Source organism: Prionailurus viverrinus, chromosome D2, assembly GCF_022837055.1.
Source record: "Prionailurus viverrinus isolate Anna chromosome D2, UM_Priviv_1.0, whole genome shotgun sequence".
NCBI classification, from domain to species: Eukaryota; Metazoa; Chordata; class Mammalia; order Carnivora; family Felidae; genus Prionailurus; species Prionailurus viverrinus.
Genome location: NC_062571.1, coordinates 77,300,555 through 77,328,294, shown reverse-complemented (window position 1 = coordinate 77,328,294; position 27,740 = coordinate 77,300,555). Strand labels below are relative to the sequence as shown.

At 49.4% G+C, this 27,740-nt stretch overlaps 1 protein-coding gene across 4 annotated transcripts in view; it reads right to left on the bottom strand.

Moving 5' to 3' along the window:
* Window positions 1-27,740, bottom strand: part of PLPP4 (phospholipid phosphatase 4) — a 128,255-nt gene that overhangs the window by 82,268 nt on the left and 18,247 nt on the right. The gene's annotated exons all lie outside the window — the stretch shown is intronic.

The window sequence follows — 27,740 nt, the reverse complement described above, 5'->3', positions numbered from 1 at the left end:
CTGTCTTTTCTGACCTAGTCTCAGAGTCTTGTGGTGTTATCTGGTTACACAAGAGTCTGAAAGTCAAGCCCGGGTTCCAGGGAGGGGCCTGGACTCCGCCTCTTGGCAGGGATGTGACAAGGTCCCGTCAGAAAGAAGCCAGTAAGATGACACAGGTGGCTTTAAAATAACAACCTGCCGGGGCGCCTGGGTGGCGCAGTCGGTTAAGCGTCCGACTTCAGCCAGGTCACGATCTCGCGGTCCATGAGTTCGAGCCCCACGTCGGGCTCTGGGCTGATGGCTCAGAGCCTGGAGCCTGTTTCCGATTCTGTGTCTCCCTTTCTCTCTGCCCCTCCCCCGTTCATGCTCTGTCTCTCTCTGTCCCAAAAATAAATAAACGTTGAAAAAAAAAAAAAATAACAACCTGCCACCCACGGGCCGTCAGCAGTGTTAATGTGCCCACAGCCCCACTCTCAGAGGCCCCAGAACCTTGATCCCCGTTTCTTCCCCCCGCAGCCGGCACTGTCCCTCCTCACCTCGTTTGTCCCCCGCGTCTTACAACCATCATGGCGATTTTTTAAAGCCTGCAATCAGCCTTTTGCACAATTCCACACCCCACCCTGAGGAGCTGCAGCCAGAACACATCTATCAAGCAAATTATATTCCCTGGGAGCAGCAGAGCCTAGAGAAATAGATGTCCCTTCTTCAGCCACGCTCCAGCCACCGGTGCCTGCCCCTGAGATTCCAGACAGCAAGGCAGCTACGCAGAGGACCGTGGGTCTCAGAGGGCAAACGGGAGCAGAGGTGGGCGTGAGGCAGAACGGACAGGTCTGGAGACAAGACAGGGTGTTTCCAAGAAAGGGCAGCCCGGGCCCGGAAACCCCCTTCCATGAGCTTTCCGTGGGTGGTTTGGGAGCCAGGAAGTGGAAACCCGGTTTCTGCTGAGGAGGCCAAGCGCGACCTCCAATTACCTGCTCACCAGGGCTCACTAGGCACTGGGATCCCCTCCCCCCCAGTGGCACTAGATCAGTGCTTCCCAAACATTAACGTGGCCAGGATCCACTTTGGGGTCTTGTGCTGACAGGAACAACCAGTCCTGGGTGGGGCCAGAGAGCTGGCATCCCCAGCAAGCTTCCCGGTGGTGCCACGCAGCCCGCCTGTCAATCAAACCGCGATTCGCAAGGGGCCGAGGCACTGGCATCAAAGGGAGGGAGCCTATTAACAACGCAGAGTTCCGGGGCCTCACCCAGGTCTACTGAATCAGAATCTTCATTTTCAGCAAGAGCCCCAGGGGATTCATGTGAGCACTAAGGGTGGACACACAGGCTCCCGGGGACGGAAAGCCGGTGCTTCCCAGCTTCAGCCATTTGGGAACCAAGGGGCACCTGGGGGCCCAGCTGGTTAAGCGTCTGACTCTGGGTGTCGCCACAGGTCATGATCTCACGGTTCATGGGTTCAAGCCCTGCGTCCAGGCTCCATACTAACCATTAGGAGCCTGCTTGGGATTCTCTCCCTCCCTCTCTGCCCCTCCCCTGTCTCTCTCTCTCTCTGTCTCTCTCTCTCTCTCATTCAAAATAAGTAACGATTAAAAAAAAAAAAAAAAAAGAACCAAGTTGGCCAAGTTTTGCCTTATTCCCCCTTCCTCCCCTACTGTGACTTTCCTTGAGACTTGGTAAACTAAAAGCCTAGAAGAAACTTCATGTCACTGCTTAATTACAAAGTCAACATTCCCTCTGTCAACAGCCGGTAAATGTCAACATAAACACAATGAAAACAAAAGACCGCTATTAAATTCTTTGGTGCCGCTGCCTCTGAGAGGAGCCCACCCTCCCTGTGAAGGCCCAGGGAGTGTCTGTCCGTGGCCTTGGTCTGTCTTGGTCTGTCCGTCCCCTGCAAGGCGGGGAAAGACGGAAGGGGAAACGGGGAGGGGGGTGAGCGACCCTCTCCATGACTGCGGAGTTGGGGGGCTCTCACCCATGTGTAACCTAAGCGCACATCACACAGCCCCTAAAATCATCTCTAAGCACCGCTACTGTCGTGGAAGCGGGTCAAAACGTTTTGATGCAGAAAGGATAGAGTTCCCACTAAAGGCAACCTCGCTTTTCTTTTGTGAAAACTGTACCTGCCCAGAGCCAGGTGACTTGGCTTGCCGTTGGATCTAGATCCGAGATAGGCTTCTTTAATTTCTCTGCTGCTCGAATCGCACAACTGTCTCAATCTAACCGTATACCGATTTCTTCCTCGCAAAGGAGGAAGAGTGTTCTTGTTTTCTCCCTGAGTTTTCTAACGGTGTGGTTTGAAGAACTTGGAAAACATACACAATGAAAATTCAGAGACATTATTCTAACTCTATGCTGAGCAATTCTTTTTAATTCATGCATAAATCCTCCTGAGGCTGGGTTCCTATCCATACCCTCTTTCTCCGTCTCTGTCTCTCTGTCTCCTCATGGCCAGTCCTGTTTCCACAGCCCAGCCTGACTCTTAAGCAGCATACGGTATCTGCTTATATAGGAAGGGTACAGTAGGGGAGAGGCAGTGGACCACCATCATCTTTGCCTCCTGCTTATTCATCCAACAATCACGTACTGAGTGCCTGCGATGTGCCAGGCACTGCCCTATGAACCCTGGAGAATAAAACACACGTGGTCCCCCTCTTGCGGAGGTTACAGTCAAGGGACCGTGAAGTGCCAACTGACTGGAGAATGAGACGTCACGGTCTTCAGTTACAGGTGTCAGAGCTGTCTACACAGATCGCCAGCCCACTCTGCTTTCAGGAGATGTCAGGCTAGGAGTGTTCCAGTAGGTGGACCCATGAGATGGCCTCTAACCTAGGGCTGCTTATGAGGATCCTAACCCCCTGGAAATGTCACAGGGTGTGGACCTGTCACTGTCCACATGCTGAATGGGGCAACATTCAGAATTAGGAACCCAGAAGAATGGCCCATCTTGACATCACACTAGCAAGGAACAGTGAAGCCTCTGTCCCCCATGCTGCTTCTAACTCAAAGCCAAGTTCTCAAAGCTCCGCTATCTCCCCCCTTTAATCATATCACATACGTAGATGGCATAGCTTTTTCAAAACAGGTTAACACTTCAGTCACATACTAGACACAGATTTCTACCTCCTTTTCCCACAACCAAAAATAACACAAGATTGTACTGAAATATGAACCTAACCAGACCATTAAACTTGGTTCAAATCCCTGCTTTGGCATTTGCCAGCTGAGGGGCTTGAGAAAAGTCGCTTAACCTCTCTGAGACTTTGTATCTTTCCCCCTACCCCACCCCCAGGATGGCTACACCTTCCAGGGCAGTAATAATACTGCTATCATCAGCAGTAAGAAGAGTTAGGGTCTGCCAAGTGTCTAGGGCACTGAAGGCCTCCACTGATGCTCCTCCAGTGTGAACATCAACACTGCTGAGGACACAACGTGGGTCTGAGAAGGACTCCCCACCCCCATTCTCCCCAACCTTGGGGCAGGGAGGTTGCGTGATGGGGGAAGAGGGTCAGACAGACAACGATGACAACTGTCACTCATCATCTGACCATTCTGTGAGCGACAATGGCCCAGGAAGTCCCTTTTGAACCTTGCAGTGTGATAAAGAAGTTTTCCAGGCAACAGCAAAAAGTAAAGCCTGTTCCTTAACTGAACTATTGACTTGCCCCATGGGTGGGCGTCTCCCACGAGAGAGGGAAAACACTTAACAAATGGGCACTGGATGCGGTCAGTAGACGGGCAAGTCGCTCCAGGCCCGGCAGGGAGGAGGTGTCTCAGACTTACTGTTAGTCCTAGGACAAAGGGTGGGATGAGGCCACGGACAGAATGTACTGATGAATTATCTCTGTGAGCCAGCAAGCCCGTGACCTGTCTCTGAACATACAGCCTTCTCCTGAGTTCGGTGGTTGGCCATCCCAAAGACAAGAGTAACAAATTTCATAATAACTGGTTATCACATTTGGAGCCATCTTGTGCCATGCCCTTGACCTGGTGCTTTCCAACATTACTTCATTTAATTTTCATAAGAGCCTATGAGATAGAAATTGCTGTTATTCCCATTTTATAGACGAGAACACTGAGGCTACAAGACAAAGGGTCTCTTGCCTAAGTCGTCACGGCTCTATGTGCCTTGGAATGTCCACTAATGCACGTCCTCCTCAGCACATAGTCTGGAACTTTAAGGAAAGAACATGCAAATACACACACACACACACACACACACACACACACACACACACTGCCCACCAGTGTAGTGGCAACTGCAATTATTTGAATAAGAGACACAATTTTCCACAATTAGAAATATAGCCTTGCTCTTGGGAAATGCAACATGTTGATCCCAGTTCTCAGTGTGAAGGCTGAAATCAGATTCTTGCAGAGGGCAGTTGGATGTTTGTTGTGAAGGAGGGAAGGGAAGAAACAATGCACAGAGAAGGAGGTGGCAAGAGAAGTGAAGACCCCAAGAAGTTGCCCCCAGCATCCCCCTCCTCCCCGCCCCCCAGAGAAGCAGGTGCCGTGCAGCAAAGCTGTCGGCCGCTCACCTGCACTGTATCCAGGAGACCAGCCCTGGACCAGATGAGGAACGGCTCCCATGGCCCCCACCCCAACCTGGGGATGGCCCCTCTTCTCTGCAGCAAGCTTCACAAAGGATGGGAAGGCAGGCTTAGCGAGGGTGGCCGCCCCCCGGGGGCCAAGGCACAGGCACAGGCGGGCTCCACTCCTCCTCCCCCGGTTCCAGCCCTCATGCCCTTACAACTCTGTGGGCACTGACTCCGGAGGGACAGGCTGGGTTGGATTTGCACTCACCCTCACTGACTGCGTGACCTTGGGCAAGACGCTTCCCTTCCTGGGCCTTGATTTCCTCATCTGCAAGCTACTGCTGATGATGACACCTACACACCTCCGTCAGAGGGCTGGTGTGAATATTAAGGTGATGGTGTGAAGTTCTTAGAAGGTCACCTGCGAATAGCACGTATTCTGTACGTGTGTTACCGCGCTGCAGCCGAAAGCCTCAAATTACAGCCTAATGCTGGGTCCTGCCCTCGAGTCTGAAACCACACGGGCTTCGACCAGCCTGACCACAAGCTCCCTTCCCTGCTCTGCCCCCTCAGGGGAGGCCCCCCGGCCAAACAACCCTCTTTATCAAGGGGCCAGGTGAAATTATTGCTTATTATCCCTGAGTATGGGGTTTCGGTCCCCTACCAACCCACAAACAGGCCAATCACATCCTCCTGTAGGAACCAGGGCCACCCCTCCCTCTTGGAACTACACAGCCTGCCTCCCACAGGCCCTGCTGGCTGGCAGTCCCCTCCTCCCCTGCTGTGCGCATATGTGACTAATAAACCTCCATCCATCTCTCTGTCCCAACCTCCATGTATGGACACCCCCGCGGCCCCTAGGGAAGGAATCCCTCCTCACCAAGGGTGTGAAGATAGGACGGTCAGAGCATGTACTCCTTGGCCAGGCCCTCTGTACATGATGGGGTGGGACAGGGGTGGAAACATCTGGACCGAGCCTGGAGAGGTCTTCCATCTATCCAGCTCCAGGAAGGAAGAGAAAGGACCAGGGGTGGGCAGTGTGGATAAAACAAAGCTGCCGACCCAAAGACTCCCTGCTCACACTGGCTCTTCTTCAGCATTTAGAAAAACGGCCCTGGGGGTGCCTAGGTGGCTCAGTCGGTTAAGCATCTGACTTCAGCTCAGGTCACGATCTCCCGGTTCGTGGGTTCAAGCCCCACATCGGGCTCCGGGCTGACAGCTCAGAGCCTGGAGCCTGCTTCGGATTCTGTGCCTCCCTCTCTTTCTGTCGCCCCCCTGCTCATGCTCTGTCTCTCTCTGTCTCTCAAAAATAAATAAAACGTTAACAAAAAATTAAAAAAAAGAAAAAGAACAGCCCCAATCTGCCTCCCCTATACCTGTGGTCACCAATACTGGGACCACAGACACACAGGGACTTCTGACACACGCTCCATGAAGTACACGACACCTCCAACCACGGATGGATCCATGGATGTTTGGTCTTCCCAAACATGTATACTCTGAACTTAATCAAGCCTTTGGATCCAACTTCTAGCTTATAGGAAACACAGGGGCAGAGGAACAAGTCAAATGCCCTCCAGCGATGAATTAGACAAGTCTAGGAATAAAGCTAGACGGAATGTTCCAGATTACAAGACTCTGAAGAGACAAGACAACCAAATGTAACAGGCATGTGACTGGATCTTGGGTCAAAAAAATTAAAAAGCCATTAAACAGAAACTTTGAGGATGACCGGGGCAGTACAGGGACAGGAACGGACTAGATATCAGGTGATAGCAAGGTACTAATTTCCTTCAGTGTGGTAAGAACATGGATATGTAGAAGCATGCCTTATTCTTTGGAGAAGCATTTAGGGAGCTTAGGACAATCACCAGCAATTTACTCTCAAATAGTTCAGAAAATTATACATAAAGCATATACATACAGAAATAAAGCAAATAAAATAAAATGTTAATTGCTAAATCTAGGCGGAGTATACGGGGGAATCACTTTGCTGTTTCTACTTTTCCGCACATTTGGAAATGTCCAGGATGAGATGCTGGTATAGAGAGGTCCAGGAGCAGGAGCCCCGAAAGTGGGGGAACTAGGACAGAAGGTAATGTTGGCCGTGCAAGTCAATGTTGGCAGCCACAGCCGTGGAGTTGAAAAGGCTATGTTCTACCCTTGCCACTTACAAGCTGTGTGGCCCTGGGCAAGTTACGCCTCCTCTCTGAGCCCTGGTTGCCTTGTCCACGAGTGGAGATAACCACACAAACTACCTTCAGGGCCGTGGTGAGGAATGGATGGGGAGGAAACGCATAATGGACTCAGCACAGAGCAGACTGTGCGACGCTCAGTAGATGCCCCCTCCCCATCAGGCAGCTCCTGCAGCCAACGGCATATTCAAACCACCGCACAGAAAAAGCAGGACACACCCAAACATGCCTGCAGTGGGGCGGGGGCGTACCCAGAAGCATATTTCGCAGCAGCACCACATTCAAAATCATGTGCATCAGCCCAAAAGTCCAACCATTTAATCCAACAATTTCTGAACATCTCTACAGAGGGTGCCTTCCCTTTGGAAGTCAACAGAAGCCTGAAAACATTTCACTGTCTGAATTCAAACAGAAAATCCTGGTCTACAGACACGCGGGCTGCAAAAGCCAATGCATCAGGTCCAGCTAGGACTTCGTGACCGGGGGCAAGCTGGCAAAGTCCCCTTCCCATCTGTAAAATGGGCAGCACCCCTGCTGAAACGGAGTGAGAAGCTGAGTTCAGTCAGGGTCCATCAGAAGCACCCCACAACTGCCATTAATACTACTATTCGCTGAAAAATCACAAATTAAAAAAAAAAAAATCCTAAGAATACGCATCCCACAAAACAACGTGGGGACCTTATCTAGATCCTGATTCAAAGAAATTAGGTGTTCATTTGATTGGGGGTTACAAGTGGTGTTGTGCTCTTGGCGGGGGCTGGTTCAGTTTTTTGTTTCATTGTTTTTGTTTTTCTTAGTTCTCATCGGTTAAAGTTTTTGAAGTATTGGCATATGAAATGATGTTATGACTGGGCTTTGCTTTAAAATACTCCATCAATAGGGGCGCCTGGGTGGCTCAGTTGGTTAAGCACCCAACTCTTGATTTTGTCTCAGATCACGATCTCATGGTTTGTGAGTCTGAGCCCTGCATCGGGCTCCACACTAATGGCGTGGAGCCTGTTTGGGATTCTCTCTCTCCCCCTCTCTCTGCCCCTCTCCACTTGTATGCTCGTTTGCTCTCTCTCTCTCTCTCTCTCTCTCTCTCTCTCTCAAAATAAATAAATAGGGGCACCTGGGTGGCTGAGTCGGTTAAGCATCCAACTTGGCTCAGGTCATGATCTCACAGTTTGTGAGTTCGAGCCCCACGTCGGTCTCTGTGCTGACAGCTCAGAGCGTGGAGCCTGTTTTGGATTCTGTGTCTCCCTCTCTCTCTGCCCCTCCTCTACTTGCACTCTGTGTCTCTCAAAAAGGAATAAATGTCAGTAAATGTAAATAAATAAATAAATAAATAAATAAATAAATAAATAAATAAATAAATTGTAAGGAAAAATACTCCACCAATAAAGGGGGAGAGGGGACCAGATGAAATCAAAGTCCTGATAACTGGTGGAGGGTTTGTGACAATTTCCACAACACCAAGTTCGTTTGTTTGTTTTTTTAAAAATGATGTTGCTCACTGGCTAGAAAGATACTCCAAAATTAAGTGTTTTCTCAGCCAAAGCAACTGATGCTCTTGGAAAGTATTATTTCAGTCAAGTGTACAGACAGAAAGAGGAATGAATAAAAGTCAGCAAGAAGAGGGGCGCCTGGGTGGCGCAGTCGGTTAAGCGTCCGACTTCAGCCAGGTCACGATCTCACGGTCCGTGAGTTCGAGCCCCGCGTCAGGCTCTGGGCTGATGGCTCAGAGCCTGGAGCCTGTTTCCGATTCTGTGTCTCCCTCTCTCTCTGCCCCTCCCCCGTTCATGCTCTGTCTCTCTCTGTCCCAAAAATAAATAAACGTTGAAAAAAAAAATTTTTTTTTAAAAAAAAGTCAGCAAGAAGAAAGGAGACAAGGGAAGAGGTCAGCTGACTCACAGAAGGAGTTCCCTTCCAAAACCTGCACACCTAGACCTATCTGAAGACCCTCAGGTCAAGACCCCAAGGTCGCCTCAGAGCCTGAGGCGATGAGGAGTCCTCTCCAGGGCTCAGATGCTGCCCAGACTGGATGCCTCGGAAAGCAAGTGCTTCATAACTAAGGCGGTGACATGTGGGTGACAGTGAGCCGTGGGGGACAGGTGACTATGGGCAGAGCCAGGCAGCTGAGACTAAGGCTCTGAGAAACCTATGGAATCTGCTCCCCACTGGCTGTCGGGCCTCCCAGAGCTCAGAGCCTAGGCCCAGGCTCAGAAAAGCTCTCCCAGCAGGGCCGGCAACGCAGAGCCCTCTGGGCCAGACACATCTCCCAGCAGAAAACGTTGCAGGGACCACCAGACTGTCTCTGAGCCACAGCAAACAAAAACCACTCCAAAGGAAAAAAAAAAAAATGTAGTGAAAGGGACGAGGGAGGAAAGTTCATATCTCTTTGCTAACAGACCTCAGTCTCCAATTAATCTTTGGCTCTAGAATGCCCAGGGAACCATTCATTCCTGGATTAAATAAGTCTTTAGGAATTTAGCCACAGCTGAAAGCACTCTGGAACATTCTATGTACCCACACCTGGAATATGTGGTATGTGGCCACACCAGGCCACCTAAAGACCCCAGAATACACCACCGAGCAGAGTCCTGGGGCAGCACAGAATGCCACTCAATGCTTAGGACAAAACACAGTGAAGACAGAACTTAATTTGAAGGGGTTTCTGAGCTATAATTTTAATTAAAACGCATCAGCCAGAGAGAGCACTTGTTCCCAACTGGGGCCTTCAAGTGTCTTCGAGATCTTGCTCCCGTACAGCCTCATCCGAATTTCCCCGGTGGCAGTTAGCAGGGGTCCAGCTAGCAACAGGCCCTTCTTCCCCGAGTCCTTGGCAGATATCAGCAAAGCCCTGACCTGAATGAACCCCCTGATCGTTTTCTCCATGACTTATTTTTCCATGTTCTAGAATGATCTTCAGTTGGGCTGGGAGGCAGATTCCTGAGACTGCACAGCCACAGATCAGAAGGCCCAGGGCCAGGGACGGCCATGATCAGACAAGAGGCTGATGGGCAGGGGCCAGGTCAGGGTTGAGAGCATGGGGATGTGAGACAAGATGCTGGGGTACATCTCCCCTCGGCATGAAAACCTGCTCAGCAGCCAAGGTCTGGAGGAGGCAGAAGTTTCACCCCTTCTCCCCTGAGGAATGGCCAGGCCTGTGGTTTTCAAGCAGATCAAGAACCCTCATTTTTGCCCCCAAAGTTTTTTGCTGTCGGCATCACCTGCACTACAAGCCCTCAACCCCCTAATGCAAAGTCAAGTTGGGACACAGTCCCGTGGACCCGGGTTAGGCCGTGCGTAACTGCAGGCTCCCTGGGCCGGTTTCCGTGGCCCCAGTGACAGCCAGCTCCCGAGTGAAGGACCCAGCAATGGCTGCCTGTTGGTACGACCAGGCTCTGTGGCTGGGATCCATCTGCTGACTTGAAATCTTCCTAGGAAAAGAATCAAGGATAAGCCAGGTCATACCACCACGGCCACAAAGACACAGTGATGATCTCGAGGCTGAATGTAAGGGCCACAACCAAACACCAGCTCCAAATGGGCACCAGGGACTTTTGTCTGCTTTCGATCGGAGCCGTAGCCCCAGGGCTTAGAGCAGTGCCTGGTATGAAGTAAGTGCTCAATAAATACCTACTGCACCAAGACTAAACAAATCCATAGCCGCTATTTCAACAAGGATGGGATCTTCTGCCACATGGAATCTTCAGTCGGCGGCTGGCAGCTGGCCGCCCTTGGACTGAAAGCAGCTTCTTGCTACTACATTTGCTTTGGGCTGCTCGGTGTTTTGTGTTGTTGTTGTTGTTTTTGGGTTTTTTTTTAATGTATAATTCATGGCCAATGTTTAAAAACCAGGAGCTCTTACTGCACAATCTGCATCTCTGGCTTCCGTTGAAGAATTTGGTCTGGAAACCTCAGACCCACATCCCGCCAGGGCAGCAAACTGATGAAGGCGCGAAGAAAGGGCCGACCGCCTGGGAGGGCCAAGTCCTGCCTCGGGTCCGGCCACACCCGTTGTGTTTGTGAATCCCCCGGCTAGACCGTGCAATATGACACATGCCACTCTGTGGCTGCTGCAGCCTGGCTGCTGGCTGGTCCAGGAGTGGGGGGCACTTAACAGTCTCCAGGACCCCCCCCCAGTCTACGAGGCCAGCGCCCCCAGTGGACGAGTGCACCTCTCTCTTCTCAGGGAGCATGGCTTTGCAGACGGCTCGTCTGCCGCCTGGTTTGTTAGGACGCATCGGCCCACAGCACTTGGGTGCTCCCCTCCGGCAGCACTGGCGGCACCTACCCACCCCTGCAAACCTTGCTCTCAACTCTGTCCCAAGTGACAAGAGACGCCCCCAGCCCTGAGACACTGCTGAGAACTGGGTTTGATGCGTCCCCAGTCATCTAAATGGCTCCTTAGTAACACAGTAAATGTGTTACTGTGTTACACATCTTCAGAGACATCCAGAAGGAAGAGAAGTGGGGAGAGAGGAACCAGAGTGAGGGAAGATGGGTCAGCTGATCGCTTTCTGAGTGCTTCCTATAGGCCAGGAGCCTGCTAGGCACATGTTACAGCTTTCCTCAATCACTCCTCACAATGAAAAGGTAGGCACTGCCGTCCCCAATGTCCAGGGAGGGAAACTGAGGCTCAGAGGTCAGAGGGTGTTGTGTTTTTGTTTTTGTTTTTGTTTTTGACCTGCCCAAATTCATCCAGCAGGACAAACAGCAAAACTGAAGCTCAAACCCAGGTCTTCTAACCATAACCCTGGGCTATTTCCACAGCCCCCGTTTCTGGGAGGGTGGGCAAGGGTACGCTGAAGTGACAGCAAAACCACGGGTGGGCTGCAGACCACTCCCCTCGGTACAGGCAGCGGTGGGAGGATCCGGGGTCTGCCCGGGTAGTACAGGGATGCAGGCTGGTGCTGGACAGCAGCTCACTGGACCAGAGTCAGCTAGTGGCCACTGATTACCTTGTGACCACAGGAAAATCGCTCCTTCGGTGTTGTTGCTTCTTGATCAGTATAATGCAAATTCATTCGCTGTCTCATTCATTCATCTGCAGTAGAGCAAGGCAGTAAAATGACCTTGGCCCAATCACTTTACTTCTGCGTGCCTGTTTCTCATCTGTAAAAGGATTACTATCCATGAGATAACTGGCACATAGTAAGCAAGCCTGATAAATGCTCAGTTTTACTCCTCATTCATTCATTCATGCAGTCATGTGTTCAACAAGCACTGACATCTGCCTATGAGTAGGTTTTGTCACCCTACTCAAAAGGGGCTAGTGTTGATCCTGGGCTCCTGGGGCACCGTCTTCCTGCTCTCTGATCCCTCTCCTTGCTCACTTTGTCTTTCTTAAGCTCCTCTCCCTCCCTCCAGACCCTTCATAAATAATGTTGGGGGGTGCCTGGGTGGCTCAGTCGGTTCAGCGTCCGACTTCGGCTCAGGTCATGATCTCACGGTTAGTGAGTTCAAGCCCCACGTCGGGCTCTGTGCTGACAGCTCGGAGCCTGGAGCCTGTTTCAGATTCTGTGTCTCCCTCTCTGTCTCTGCCCCTTCCCCCTTCATGCTCTGTCTCTCTCTGCCTCTCAAAAATGAATAAACATTAAAAAAAACTTTTTTTTTTTAAAATAATGTTGGCCCAAGAGCCCATCCTAGGACTGGGGCTGAAACAGTGGGGACCACATTGTGTTCTCAGGGCCCCATCAGCCCAACTTCCGGCCTTTCCAAACTGACATCTCCACCCCACCCTAATACCTACATGCCCGTGTTCATTTCAAGCATTATTCACCATACGCATGATACAGGAACAACCCTAAGTGTCCATCAGTGGATGAATGGATAACGAAGAGGTGCTGTATATATACAATGGAATATTATTCAGCCGTAAGAAAGAAGGACATCTGCCATTTGTGACAATATGGATAGACCTTGAGGACATTCTGCTAAATGAAGTAAGTCAGACAGAAAGAGACAGATACTGTATGATCTCACTTCTATGTGGAACCTAAACAAGCAAACTCATAGAAACAGAGACTAGAATGGTGGCCAGCATGGGCTGCAGGTGGAAAGTAGGAGAAATGGGGCGATAGTGGTCAAAGTGTAGCAACTTCCAGCTATAAGATGAGTAAGCTCTAGAGACCGAATGTATATATGGCATGGTGACTACAGTTAGTAACACTGTATCATACACTTGAAGTTTTCCAAAACAGACCTTCAATGTTCTTACCACAAAAAAAGATATATTAACTCTGTGACATGCTGCAGGTGTTAGCTGATGCTACAGTGATAATCATTTCTCAGTATATAAGTGCATCAGATCAACATATCATATACCTTAAATTTACACAATGTTTTTTTTAAAATTTTTTTAACGTTTATTTATTTTTGAGACAGAGAGAGACAGAGCATGAACAGGGGAGGCTCAGAGAGAGAGGGAGACACAGAATCCGAAACAGGCTCTAGGCTCTGAGCTGTCAGCACAGAGCCCGACGCGGGGCTCGAACCCACAAACTGCGAGATCATGACCTGAGCCGAAGTCGGACACCCAACCGACTAGGAACCCAGGCGCCCCTAAATTTACACACTGTTATATGTCAATTATGTCCCAATAGAGCTGGGGGAAAAAAAAACACAACTGGGTATAAAGATCAAGTAATACTGGTAAAGGGAGGCTAACAGGATGCTGCTAAAGAAGTCAATTGTTGCTTCTCTGCCTTAAATGATTTCCCATAGTCCGTTAACTTGTGATTTTATAAGTGGTATCGCGTCTCCAAATGAATCCGTACCCAGTGCGACTGGCAACATTACCAATCAGAATGACCCCCTGGCAGAATACTCAAGGTGCCTCTCAATCGCCATCTACACAATCAGAAGCAGGGATGGTACCTTCTCCCCTGTAGACACAATAGCTTTGTTTAAAAACGTAACAGTGAACCCCCCGGCTGTCTCTAAAATATAACAAAGCAGAAGCAGAAGGGTTATACTTGCCACCCTCAACCTGTCAGGCAGCCAGCTGGACTTATCAGAGAGGCTTCCCCCGATTCTGCAGTCATTACGGGAAGGTCTTAATTGGCTTTCGAGATTTTGCACAGCACTGCGAATTTGGATAATCGAGTTTGGAAAAAAAGTGTAATCAAGCTGATTTATCCACAATTATCTCCCCCTATTATCCTCCTTGTTACCCCATTCTGCAATTACTTGCATGGAAAATTTTTATGTAATAGAGACATGCAGGCAAAGGCAGCGGAATCCCTGAATCCCGCAGTGAGCGAGGGGCTCAGCTCTTCCCAAGGACCCTGGGGGCCTCCAGGAGGCGGCCCCAGGCAGGCTGACCTCAAGGCAGGTAGTGTAAATGAGGCGCTAATGCCCAAAGAGCCTCTGCTCCAAAGCTAGTGTTCCTTGAACCCTAACTTGGAAACTCACAGTTACCACCCTCTGCGAGAGGACTGGCTCCCTGTCAGGTCAACCAGTGGACGGGGCTGACCACCACCAGGCGCATTCCAAAGCAAGTCCAAATACAACAGTGGAAAATGCAGCCATTGACGGTTGCTACCGGCTCTGACATTTGAATGGCGACCCCCCTCCCTATATCAATAGTAACTTGAAACAACATTGTACCATCTGGCATTCTCGAGCCACATGTTGTTCTGGATACTCTCCATGCACCATGTACCTCTTCTACTTCACAAACCCTACGGAGTATTACTGGCATTACGACCATTTTACAGATGGTCGAACTGAGGCCCTCAGAGGCCGCATAGTAACAGCGTAGCCAGATCCCAGAGCCTTCCGAGCCTGTGCTCTGTGCTCATACTCACTAAGGGGTCCCGGCTCAACAAAGAGCAGGTGGAGACAGAGAGGTTTATCTTCACATCGACAGATCAGCTGATCTTTTACAGGGGGATTTGGGAAGAAACAGGAAAACTTTAAAGAAACGGAAAGGAAGCCACCCACAGATGCAGGCTGGTAGGGCCGTCTTGATTTGAGGCCGTTGGCAGTGCCTATAGGAAAGTCCACGGGTGGAGGTCCCGGTCTCAACTGGGCCACCACGTGCCTCATGACTTTGCAGATGGCACCTGTGTCTCTGACCCTCAGTTTCTCCATTTGTAAAATGCGTGGGTGGCCCCTACGCAATACCGGTGACTTGTAGGGTTTGAAGGGCTTCTAATGTGAGAACAGAGCAGAGCCAAGAATGCCCTGGGACCGCGCTTCTCAATCCTAGCTGCACAGTACGCTCACTCGAGACACTTTTAAACATATCACTGCCCTTGCCCTGCCCCAGACCAAACAAGTGTGGATCCCTGGGCGTCCCGGGTGCGGTACTCCTGCTCTGGGGCCAACAGGACACTTCTCTTTCCGCTTCTGTTCTTTTCTCTTTTATGTGGATTTTCCCTTTGAGTTGTGTCTTTACCTCTCTTATTCCTTTCCCCGATGAATGAATCAAAAGTGGTCCTTTTTAAAATGCGACAAGGAACCCATAGCATCTGGCATCGAAAACCATGTGCTTGTTTTGTGTTCTGCCCACGAGTCCTACTTTACAGGGACTCCCCTCCGAAGGCCTCGCCAGTTGTGGGCAAGGCCGGTGGCCAGCACTCCGTGTCTGTGCCGCCTGGCCTCGGCTGAGATTAGCCTGGGCTGGCCGCAGGTCCCTCAGCCTGGGATGCCACTCCCAGTGGGCAGCATGAAGAACCATTTGGATTTGGAAAGAGGGAGACGATACCACTCCAGCCCTGAACTTGGAGGCGCCAGTCCTGAGCAGGTGCAAAGAGCTTAATACATGTCCGTTGAGCCTGAAGCAGTGCCAGATGTAGGGATCCAGCCAGAGTGAACAAGGCACAGCCCGTGTCCCAGGGAGCCCAGCGTGGCTGGTGGGAAGGAGGCAGGGAGAGGGGGAGGCACAAGCCTAAAAACCAGCTGTATTAGTTCCCTATTGCTGTCGTAACAAACGGCTAGTGGCTTTAGCAACACTAGTTCCAGAGGTCAAAGGTCTGATGCACATTTCACTGGGCTCAGATCAAAGTGTAGCAAAGCTACATTCCCTTCTAGAAGCTCTGGGAGAGAATCCGTCCTTGCCTTTTCCAGCTTCTAGAGGTGTCCCTCATTCTTTGACTCGTGACCCCCTTCAACTTCACAGCCGGCAAGAGTAAGTCTGGATCTGTCCACCCTGCATCTCTCTGGCCCCCTCTCCTGCCTCCCCTTCCTCCACTTTCAGATCGAGTTCAAAGACTCCCGTGATTCCACTGATCCCACCCAGATAATCCGGGATAACCTCCCCGATGAGCAACCTTAGTTACCTCTGGGGCCTTAAACCCCCTCGCGACACAAGGCAACACGTCCACAGATCCCAGGGATCCGGATGCGGACGTCCCTGCGGGACATCATTCTGCCACATGCTGACCGCTTACGGTGACTGGCCATGAGGACACGCTGTTAGGTGAAGGGACAATCCTGGGCTCTCCTGTGTTGTGGCTGTTGGTGGTGTTTACATGCAAACATACACTGGGCAAAAAGGCGGGAAGAAAATCCCCAAAACGTTAACACTGGTTGTATCTGCTCAGTCACATTTGTACACCTTCCCACGGACACTTAGCACCACACAGAGACCGCTGAGGAGCCCGCCAGGCCGGAAGCAGCATGAACAGAGTCTGTCCTTCTCCCTCCATCCCTGGCTCACAGTGGTGACCATGGTGGACACAGACAGAGGACTCCCAGGTGTGCTAGCACATTGTAAGTGCTTTACACACGTTAACTCGGTCCTCGCAAGGCTCCACGGAGGTCAGTGTTATTTTAAGCTCCACTGTTTGCACCGGAGCGAGCTCCTCCAGGCCACCTCGCTCAAAGCCACCCCAGGGAGCCTGGAAAGGTCACAGGCACTTTCATCCTCCTCGGCCGATGAAGACCCGCACTGACTCCGTATCCTGAACTCAAACAGCAATTTCTCATTTATCTCGCTTCTGACCTCAATGAAGATGAGGCAGAAGCCTGGCAGGGAGGACCCCCCTCCCGCCCCAGGAAAGAGGGGAGCAGGGCTCTGTTCCCGGTCAGCGCCAGTGGACCCCTCTGTAGGCTGGAGGCAGGGGTGCAGGGCACCAGGACAGTGAGGATGGAGACAGGGACAGGGACAGGGACACGGATGGGGGTGATCTCCACCAGCCCAGCCCAGTGGGAGCGTGAGGACTTCGGAGCCACGTGGATCTGCACTAGAATATAACCTGCGTCTTGGAGCTGTGATCCCTGGAGGTGCCACGCACCCGGCCTGGGTCTCCCTCGGGGACCAGGGTCTCTGAGCAGTGAGAACAGGAGGAGGTGAGCAGCTCGACCCAGGGCCTGGAATCCACCGCCCGGCCACTCGCATCGCTACCTTATGTGACTCTCTCACTCTACCCCAGACACACTGGCTCCCCCGAGGGGCCCTGAGCTCACCAAGCGTGCCTCCACGCCAGGCATTTTGTCCTTGCCATTCTCTCCACCCGGAATGTTCCTCCCAGACACCTGCAAGGCTCGCTCTTCTCTTGCTTCAGGCCTCTGCTCAAATAGCATCTTGTCAGCCAGGTGTTCTCGAATTATTTCCACATAAAATAGCAAAACCTCATTCCAAACCAGCCCTTCCTCTCCTTCTCGGCCACATCTTTTCCTACTGGGCATCACCACCAACAGACTGTATTTTTATTTGTGTGCTTCTCTATAGCCTCTCTCACCAGACTGGTGGACCAGCTTGATGGGGGCAGGGACTTTATCCATTTTGTCACTGCTGTGTCTCCGGGGTCCTGAGCTGTGCCTGAAGCCTAAAAGGGGTTCAAAAGAACTTGTTGAGGAATGGATGCTCCCTTCGCATAATTTCTGGGGAAAAAACCCACACATACATTTAGTGATATCCCCTCCCTCCAACAAATGGTTTGTAATCCTATTTCTGGCTGCAGGAGAGAGTTGTAGAAAATGAGTTAGGGGTCATCACACACACACACACACACACACACACACACACACACACACACACGCATGCACACACCAGGCACACCAGACAACTGGGAAGGCCAAGCACAGCCAGAATGACCAAGGGCAGAGAGGCCTGGATACAGACCCCACCCCAGGCCTCGTGAGGCTGGGAGAGTTTGACGATTTGATTCTGTCCCTTCCCCCCCCCTCCCCGCCTCTGACATCCATGAGGCAGGAAAGATCCAGCACCTCCACGTGTGGAAATTTAAAGTCAGTTGGTTTTCACAGAAGTGCTCAGCTCACCTGGGCGACAGATTTCTAACAGCCTCAAGTGCAGGCAACACAGCTGAGACCCTGAAGGCAGATGGGGACATCAGCCATCTCCTGTCAAGGGGGCCCCTGGGTCAAGTGCTTTACAGAACTGGAGACTAATGCTACGTTTCACAGCTGAGGTTCAGAGAAGTTAAGTGATCAGATGGCGGCCTCACAGCCAATAAGTGGCAGCGGGGACTCAAACCCAGGGCTGTCTGACTTCCAGCCTGTGAAGACCTCCCACCACCCCACACCACCTCCAGGCCTGAAGAGGACCCGTGTCTGCGTGTTCACACAGGCGACCTTGGCCTCTTTGCTGTCCTGGGAGAAGAGGAGACTCCACCACCAGAGTCCCCAGGGCCATACACAGAGGCACCGACGGGTCAGCTGCCGACCCGCAAACAGACAAAGGAGGCAGAAAGAGCTTCTCCAAGGCAGGCACCAAGTCCCCGGCCACTGAATTCCTACCCTACAGACCCTGGAAGAGCTGTCACTAAACCCCAAGACAACAGAATCGTAGCATCGGTGGCCCTTAGAGGAGGAACAGACTTTAGTGGTCAGCTGCTCACTAGCTGACTTAGAAGAAGAGTTCAGTGTCCTGATGTGTCCAAGGGAGACCACAGGAGCATGGAACCCCACTGATGGGGGAGGGAGGGAGAGGAGGGGCTGTTACATAAAGTGCCTGGCATCCAGGGAGAGCCGTAGGCAGAGTTAGCCCTGGCTGTTGTTTCACTAGCTTTCAACTCCTCCCCCTCCATTTAAAAATCCTCTCTGGGGGGACCTGGGTCGGTTAAGTGTCTCACTCTTGACTTCAGCTCACGTCATGATCTCACAGTTCCTGAGTCCAAGCTCTGCATCGGGCTCCGTGCTGACAGTACAGAGCCTGCTTGGGATTCTGTCTCCCTCTCTGTCTCTGCCCCTCCCCTGCTTGCTCTCTCTCTCAAAAATAAATTTTAAAAAATATACTTAAAAAAAAAAATCCTCTCCAGAATTCAGCTGTCACGGTTAAGCGGTGATTCCCACCAAGCAAGCAGTCTGAATGTGGTCAGAAAGTTCCACTTGGTTTAAAGCTCTTTCATTCAAGGAACTGCGTTGTCTTCTTCCTGACATCCCCCGGGCTGCCCTGGAGCCCCCCTGGGACGGTCCACACCTGGGCATGGTCTGGCTGAGCATCCACAACTGAGTCACCTGCTCCCCACAGCCCAGGGTCTGCAAGCCTGTCACTGCCTGGCGGCAAGAAGGTATAAGACCCAATGGTATGGAGTCCTAAGCCCTACCTCATCCTCTGAGAGTGCTCACACCACCAGGCAGGGCATCCACTGGGCATCTGTCGTGTGCCAGTCACCGTGTTACTGCTCAGGGCGGGGCACCTATTAAGGCAGACACAGGCCCTGTGAGTCTTGGGTCCAAAGCAGAAGACGGATGATCAGACAACAGCCACACAGTTTGGTGAGCACTGTGATGGGGGAGAAGGGCTGCTGGCCAGCTCGCAGGCTCAGGAGAAGCTCCCCAGAGAAAGCAAGAGCTCAGTTGGGGCCTGGAAATCAGTCCAGGTTGGGAGAGGGGCACTGGAAGACGTGCTCCAGGAAAGAAGGGCTATGAAGCAATTTACCATCCTCTAGATCTGGAGGTCCTACGGTGATCAATAGCATATAAGGCATAATCAATTTTAAAAAGCATATAAGGCATAATTAATTTTAAAAAGCATATAAGGCGTAATTAATTTTAAAAAGCATATAAGGCGTAATTAATTTTAAAAAATAGCCTCGAGGAAGCCCACAGGCCTTACTTGGTTTCTTGTACACAAACTGCCTCCAAGGCAGGCCTCGGCCAGCGCTGGCAGCTGCTGGCTGGCTCTAAGTGAGCTGCAAGACTTCACATGTAATCCTGTTAGGGTTTACCTTGTTAGTCTCAGACCCATCATTCCTGCCAAGATTTTTATGAATCTTGATTCTATTATCCTACATATTAGACTTCCATCCCTGTTTTGTGTCATGCACAAATTTGATAAGCCTACTGTCTATGTCTTTATCCAAGTTGCTGATAAAACCTTGGACAGAGGAGGTCAGATTCAGAGTCCTGAGGCATGGCCCTTGGCATCATCCCCCAGCTGTGCCCCAGATGCACGGCCACTGCCAGTATTCTCTGCATGAGCTACTCGTTCAGCCTCTGACTGCTACAGCAGCCTGATGACATAGTCTTCGGCTGTACTCAAGGGAACACTAACTCAGTAATAAGAGTTGTAATACCTTGCTCATCCAGAACTCAACTATCAACATCACCCCTCTATAAGAACCAGTCAGCAATTTAAAAAGCCTCTAGGCATGTAGCACACTCAAGCACTAAAACACAGGACAGCTACTCAGACCCTCAAGTAAAACCTATTCACTCTGAATTTACACACCATTCTACTAAGGTGACTATCTCCTTTCAAGGCCCGCTACAGATTAACAGCTGCAAACTGTAGTAGAAACACAACTTGCTTTAAGTAAACACACCGTCTATGGCCTCTTACATACAAAGAAAAGCATTTGAACTATGAGAAACAAACCACAATACTTAAAACCCCCAGTCAGTGCATGGGAAAGATGCCTTCCTTACACCTCAATACACCAAAAGGAATCACAGGACCACCTGAGGGCCACTGATTGCCAGCAGTAAGTTAAATCATGTTTGTCATTCTTTGTTTTAGAATAAAGGTAACAATTTTTAGAGAGGTGCCTGGGTGGCTCAGTCGGTTAAGTGCCTGACTTTTCAAAAAAATTTTTTTGATGTTTGTTTAGTTTTGAGAGAGAGGGAGAGCGCGCAGAAGAGGGACAGAGAGAGAGAGACACACAGAATCCAAAGCAGACTCCAGGCTCCAACCATCAGCACGACGCAGGCTTTGAACTCATGGACCACAAGATCATGACCTGAGCCTAAGTCAAAGCGTCTGACTCTTGATCTCAGCTCAGGTCATGATCTCACAGTTCATGGGATAGAGCCCTGCATCGGGCTCTGCATTCACAGTGTGGAGCCTGCTTGGGATTCTCTCTCTCTCTCTCTCTCTCTCTCTCTCTCTCTGCCCTTCCCCTGTTTGCCCTTCTCTATCTCTCAAAACAAATACATTTAAAAAAATAGTTTAGAATAATGGTAACAAGTTTTTTTTTAAATGCATAATACAAGTTATTAGCAGTGTGGGTAAGCATTTATTCACTCAGTAAACTTGTCCTGCACACCAAGATGCACAAGCAGGGTTGAAATGGAATGCTGGAAAGGCTCTGCCCAACAGCAGTGACCCCAACAGGCAAGGTTCCTGCACTTACAGAGCTTACAACCTGCTGAGTGGGGACAGACAATAAAGACGCCAATAAATAATAGACAGCATCAGTTCAGATTAAAATAAATACTATTAAAGGGGTACCTGGGTGGCTCAATCAGTTAAATGTCTGACTTTGGCTCAGTTATGATCTCATGGTTCATGAGTTCAAGCCCCACATCAGGCTCTGTGCTAGCAGCACAGAGCCTGGAACCTATTTAGGATTCTGTGTGTCCCTCTCTCTCTGCCCCTTCTCCACTTGTTCGTTCTCTTTCTCTCTCTCTCTCTCTCTCTCTCTCTCTCTCTCTCTCTCTCTCGTCTCAAAAATAAACATTAAAAAATTATAAAATAAATATTATTCAAAAACTATTCAAAACAAGGGGGATAAGTAATGCAGCATGGTAGGGCATGAGACATTGAACAAAATCCTCAGTAAAGGTTTCTTCAGCAAGGGATATTTGAGCAGGAAGGATAAGAAGAACCAGCCAAATCAGGCACTGTACAGAAAGTACAACCTTTCTGCTATTAGGAGGAAGTAGAAGGGGAAAAAATGCTTTGTCCCAGAAATCCCTCATCCAGGAATTAAGTCTAAGAATATAATAAGAGATATTCATGGCAACACATGAGCCAGAATGTTCAACACAATGTTGTTTACATCAGCTAAAACCCAGAGATGCCCTGCTAATGTCCAACACCAACAAGCTGACTGCATCTAAGTATTTGCCTTCATTTAATGTACTGTAGCTGTAGAAAAGGAAAAATTATTTCCCATCCACCCTTCTGAGTTCTTAACTGTATCCCTATAATAAAAGACAGATTCAGAGAAACAAATAAGTTTATTAACAGGTGTACCACATGGTTACATGGGAACTACCCAAGGAAAAATGAGTAACTCAAAGCAGTGGCTTAGAACTCCAGCTTATACAGCATCCCCAGTAAAGGATAATAAATCTGTGAAGGAATGACAGGACAAAGGAAGAGTTTTAGCACTTCCAAGGGTAGCTAACTGTGGGAAGGTCAAATATGAGAGGAAACTAATGGCACATAAAGGTTAGTCAGTGAAGTTTGTTACTGCAAATTACTCCAGTGACATCTCCAGGCTGATAGGGTCCAAAGTTGTCTCCATTGACCAATTTCTGTCCTTCCTGGTACAGAAGGGAGGAAGGACAACTTGAAAATTTGTGCTCCACTTTTAGGCAAAGTGGAGGAAGGCAGGGAGCCTTCTTCATCTGCCTCCTCTTGACTGCTGTCAGCTCAAAATCATCCTTATGCCAAAGTGGCACATTTTGGGGTGGTGTATTCTGCCAACCTTCGCAACTTTTACAAAAACATATTGGGGATGAATATTTATTGTCATAGGGAGAATATTGAGGGTGTTATGCCAAGTGGAAAAGGCATGCTACAAAACTGCCTTTCAGACAAGGCATAGCTTTTGTGTAGAAAAGTACTGAAGAAAAAAAAATAAAAGAACACAGACCAAAATATTAACTGTGGTTTTCTCTGGCTAGTAGGACCATAAATAATTTCACTTTCTTTCCCATTTTTCTCTCTGTATTGTGCAAGTTTCCTACACTGAGCCTACAATTGTTTTATAATTTGAAAACATTGATTTTTTAAAATAAAAAAAAAACTTCTGGGGTGCCTGGGTGGCTCAGTTGGTTGAGCATCCGACTTCGACTCAGGTCACGATCTCACTGTTCGTGAGTTCAAGCCCCGCATCGGGCTCTGTGCTGACAGCTCAGAGCCTGGAGCCTGCTTCGGGTTCTGTGCCTCCCTTTCTCTCTGCTCCTCCCCTATTTGCACTCTGTCTCTCTCTCTCTCTCAAAAATAAATAAACATTAAATTTTTTTTAAAGAAAGAACTTCTAACAAAGATAACCTTCTTAAAAAGCTGTGGTTCTCAAAGAGGTACGCTTCAGCTCAGAGGTAGTGCTCAGAGGGTCTGTGCCTTGGGAAATAGGCCTGACCCCACTGAGGACCCATCACAAGAAGGTTGTGGACAGCCAGCTGTGGGCATGGGCCCTGAAGAAGATGGAGACCTGGCAGACCATGGTGTGTGTCTCAACATTTAATCAAACACACACATGGCCACACTAATCACACTGTCACCTTTGCCACCTCCCTGCTCAGTGCTACCCTGCACAGCTTCTAAATGCCAGAGCCCAATGGGAGAAGATCAGGAGTCACCCTTCCTGGGGAGCTGACAGAGCCACGAACCCACATGGTATCTCAATATCATGCCTGGACTTTTCCTCATTGCATTTCTTCCTGGGGAGGAAAAGTTGTCCAACTTGAGTGACCCATGGCTTCCCTGACTTCTCCTCTGAGCTTCTCTGTACATCTAAAGGGCAAGGCTTGACCTCATCTTCCTGTCTATAGGCCCAGGATATGCCAACTGGAAGAGGTCCTTCCTCTAGTAGGCAGACCGTCATCTGAAGTCACCTCACTACAGCTACGTCTTTTGCTCACTATTTCCTGAGCACCTACTATGTGCTAGCCACATCAGCAGTGGGAGGGAGAGTGGTGAACACAAAAGTCAAAGCCCTCCTCTCACGATGCTTGTAGTGGAGCGAGGCAAATGCCAAAATTATACCTGCACTCATTTGCATCTCATGTGGATTTGTTCCTAGGATTTGACTCCGTTCACTGTGAAACTGAACACAGTTCACTCCAGAGTGAGACCTGCTTTCCGATTTCCCGTGAGCAGGGGCTCATGATTTCCAACACAGCCAGCAGAAAAACCCAGAGTGGTTTTCAAAACACCTCAGAAACAAACAAACAAACAAAAAATCACAATGGAAACACTTCTTTCTGGAGCACAACCTTCACAAAGTTCTGTTCTTTTTCTCTTTTTTTTTTTTTCCAAACTTAAACTAATTAAATTTAATCCAAAAAGTATTCAACCTGCCTTTAGATTCTCTGAGAAGGGAAAAAGAAAACCCTCAGGCAGTAATTCTAAGTGCTGACAAAGCAGTAGGGAAATTTTTTAAAACACTGCTCTCCTGGATTAATTCAAAGCAGGCAGCTCACGTTCTTGAGAGGAAAATGAAAACCATGATTCGCATTTCAGGCATGAAGTACACAGATAATTAATGAAGCTTCATCCAAGGCTCTTGATGCTTTTTATGTTGACTATTCCTAAAGCTGCACTGCTTTCCAATACTGCCTGCTAACATCCAGAGAAAGGTTCCACTTGTTCAAGAAAGAAACAAGGATTATGGTAAATGAAGACAGGTTTACCTTATAAACACATGGTTCTCACAGGCAAGATGGGGTAAAGATGGGGTCAAAAGAAGGGTAGGGAAAGTTCTAGATGAACACCAACCATTTTGATGACGATGGCTTTTATTTATGGAGAGCTCCCTGCATGCCAGGCATCACCCCACTAGCATTTATTCTCTGACAGTTTCCAACAGGTACGATTTTTCTCCCTACTTTGCAGATTCATAAACTGAGGAAGGAGAGGTTGAAGCAATTCAAGCAGAGGTTGAGCAGCATCTGATGCCAGGGGGTCTGGGGCTCCAGATCCTGGGATCCTCTAGGCACTAGGCTCAACTGCTCCTGACCATGGGTTTGTTATGACCAAGATTCACTGCAGGCACAGTGCACAGGAGGCCAGAGTGTGGGCAGCTGGGGACAAAGAGATCACCCCCACCCAACCCCAGCAAGACAGCAATGGGAACAGAGAGCTATGGAGCCAGGCAGGCCTGGACCCCCGTTCTACCTCTGCCACCAATAGAAATGACCACAGACAGATCACTGTCCCCTCCCTGCACTTCCCCTCCCAAAAAGTGAGAAAGTTAACGGCATTCACTTCATGCTGGTGTCATAAGGACCAGACGAGTTCATTGCACACAAAGCATAAGAAACTCACCTGCATGCACAGTGCGAATTTAGGATTGCTATTCCTGAATTTCCGTAAAGTAACAAAACTGCCTTTCTTTTAAATATCCTATATCGGACCATTCCACTGTTTTACAGAGAGAACGCTCCAGGTCATCTGAAACGGTGATGTGGAACAATAACAGGTAGACTATATTTTGCAAAACTCATTTGACAATGAAAAATGTGGTCAGTGAAATTATTAGACTATGCTGTTCTCAGGCTACCCCTGTTGAATTTCTTTTTTTTTTTTTTTTGCAAAGGTAAATACACTCTCTGATGTTGAATAATACAGTTCTTAATACATCCATTAATGAGGTCACACTCAGCATGAATATTCTGATTTCAGGCATCAATTTTTACTTTTTAGATTTTCTTAAGATGAATTAAATGGGCTTATAGTAATCATAATTTTTTTAAAAAAGAATCTCACCTGGCACAGAGGAAGCATTCAAAAGGAAAGAGGCTATTCCTGCAAAATCAATTCAAAAGGCAGGCCCCGGGGCTGGAGACCCAGAAGCCAGGTCTGCACAAAGGAGGGCACAGCTGGCCCCAGGCAAAGCTGCTCCCCGACATCCTCCACTCCAGTTTCGTGTCCCACCTCTGGGTGCTGTGGCTCTTACCACCCAAACCCCAACCCCACTGGGCCCCCGAACCCCTGGCAAGCCCTCCTGCTCTGCCAGTCCTCCATGCCAAGAAGACTGGCCCCACGGCATCCCGATCTCCAAGGACCCTGCTCTCTGCCGCTGACGCGACTCTGGCTAGTGAGGCGGGCTTGTGGCATTCGGTTCTTGTTCCCGGGCCCGGCTCGGCATCTTACACAATGGGACATAGTCAATGCACTGCCAATGCTCCTGAAGGCGTAGAGGTGATTCCTGCACCATCTTAAGGGAGGGGAGTGGAGTCTCCACCCCCAAGTCATCTACTTCTGCTCCCAGGACAAGGGAATGGGACCAAGGAAAGTGATGTGTCACCATCCGCAAATATTCTGCCCCAAATGCAGGTATTCTCAGTGTGACAAGGGCTGCCCTCCAGTTTTCAAAGCTGGGCTTTACAAAGAAAACCCCTCCAGAAACACCCACCCCTGAACTTCAGGTCCATCCCTCTTCCTGATACTTAAAACAAGGTCCACAGGCAACTGCAGGTCAAAGAGACCACGAGGAGAGGACAGCGCTCGAAGGCAGGACTCACCTGTCACCTCGCATGCTCTGGGCCTGTGGACGCGTCTCTCCTACACGTGGTACAGAAGTGTGGCAAATACATGTAGGAGAACTGTCAGGACTTCTTTTTGAAAAGCTTTACTGAGATCTAATTGACACTGTGTATGTTTAAGGTGTGTGATGTATTGGTGTGATGCACTTAAATACTACAAAGGGATTACTGCCACAGTGTTAGTAAACACCTCCATCATGGCGCTTAACCACCATTGCTTTTTTGTGCTGAGAAGATTTAAGATTTACTCTCTTTGTAGGGTGCCCGGGTGGCTCTATTGGTTAAGCGTCCGACTCCTGATTTTGGCTCAGCTCATGATCTTGCAGTTCGTGAGTTCAAGCCTGGCATCAGGCTCTGAGCTGACAGCAAGGAGCCTGCCTGGGATTCTCTCTCCCTCTCTCTCTGCCCCTCCCCTGCTCATGCACTCTCTCTCTCTCTCTCTCTCTCAAAATAAATAAATAAACTTAAAAAAATATTTACACTCTTCGCAACTTTCAGATACATAACACAGTACTGTTAATTACAGTCACTGTGCCGTCCATTAGATTTCTAGAATTTATTCCTCTGATACCTGGACATTGGTGAGGAAAAGGAGGAGACGTTGGGATTTCCTTTTGAGCAAGAGTTTGTTTTGATAAAAAGAAGCTCTCCTCACTAGCTGCCCTACAGAGGCTGTCTAGAAACAGAGCTGCATTCAAATGATCCCAACACGATTTTGAAAGGACGAGCCCTAACGTGCAGAACTGACCCCTCAAGAGGAGCAAAGGAAGTCACCTGCTACAGCAGCCTGTGGGGCCAGGAGTCAAGAGACGGCGGTTCTAGACTCAGCTCTGCCCCTGAACAACAAGGAGGATCTCAGTAAGGACCTCTGGGAAACAAGGCAGAGGGTGATGGATGAGACAACGCCTAGAGCCAGGTCAGGCCAGACACTGGGTATAATATAATTCACTCGGCGGTGCCTTCCAGTAAAATGTCAACATTCCATTTGCTCGTTGTGTGTCTATCCCCTTCATGTCCATGATTTCGCAGAGGTTGTCAGGGTCATTTCATTATCAGGAAGCCTCACTACCAGTCCCTCCTCTTCCCCACCCCCACCCAAATCTGCTCTGAATTGTTCCAGCTCATAAAATACTCAATTTAAATGTTTCACGGAAAGCATTTCATCTTGCTTATTAACAGTGTGACACTGGGCACATTCTTTAACCTCTCTAAGCCTTGGTTTTCTCATCCAAAAACATGAAAAATTATAAAATTCTTATCTCACAGGAGCAAAGTGCCTGGCATATAGTAAGTGGTCAATAAATATGAATTATCATCACTAACATCATCGTCATCTTCGTCATCGTCAAACCACCACAGTTTGCTACTTCCAGCAAACAGTAAAAGGATCTTTTGTGTTAGGAAAAAAATCA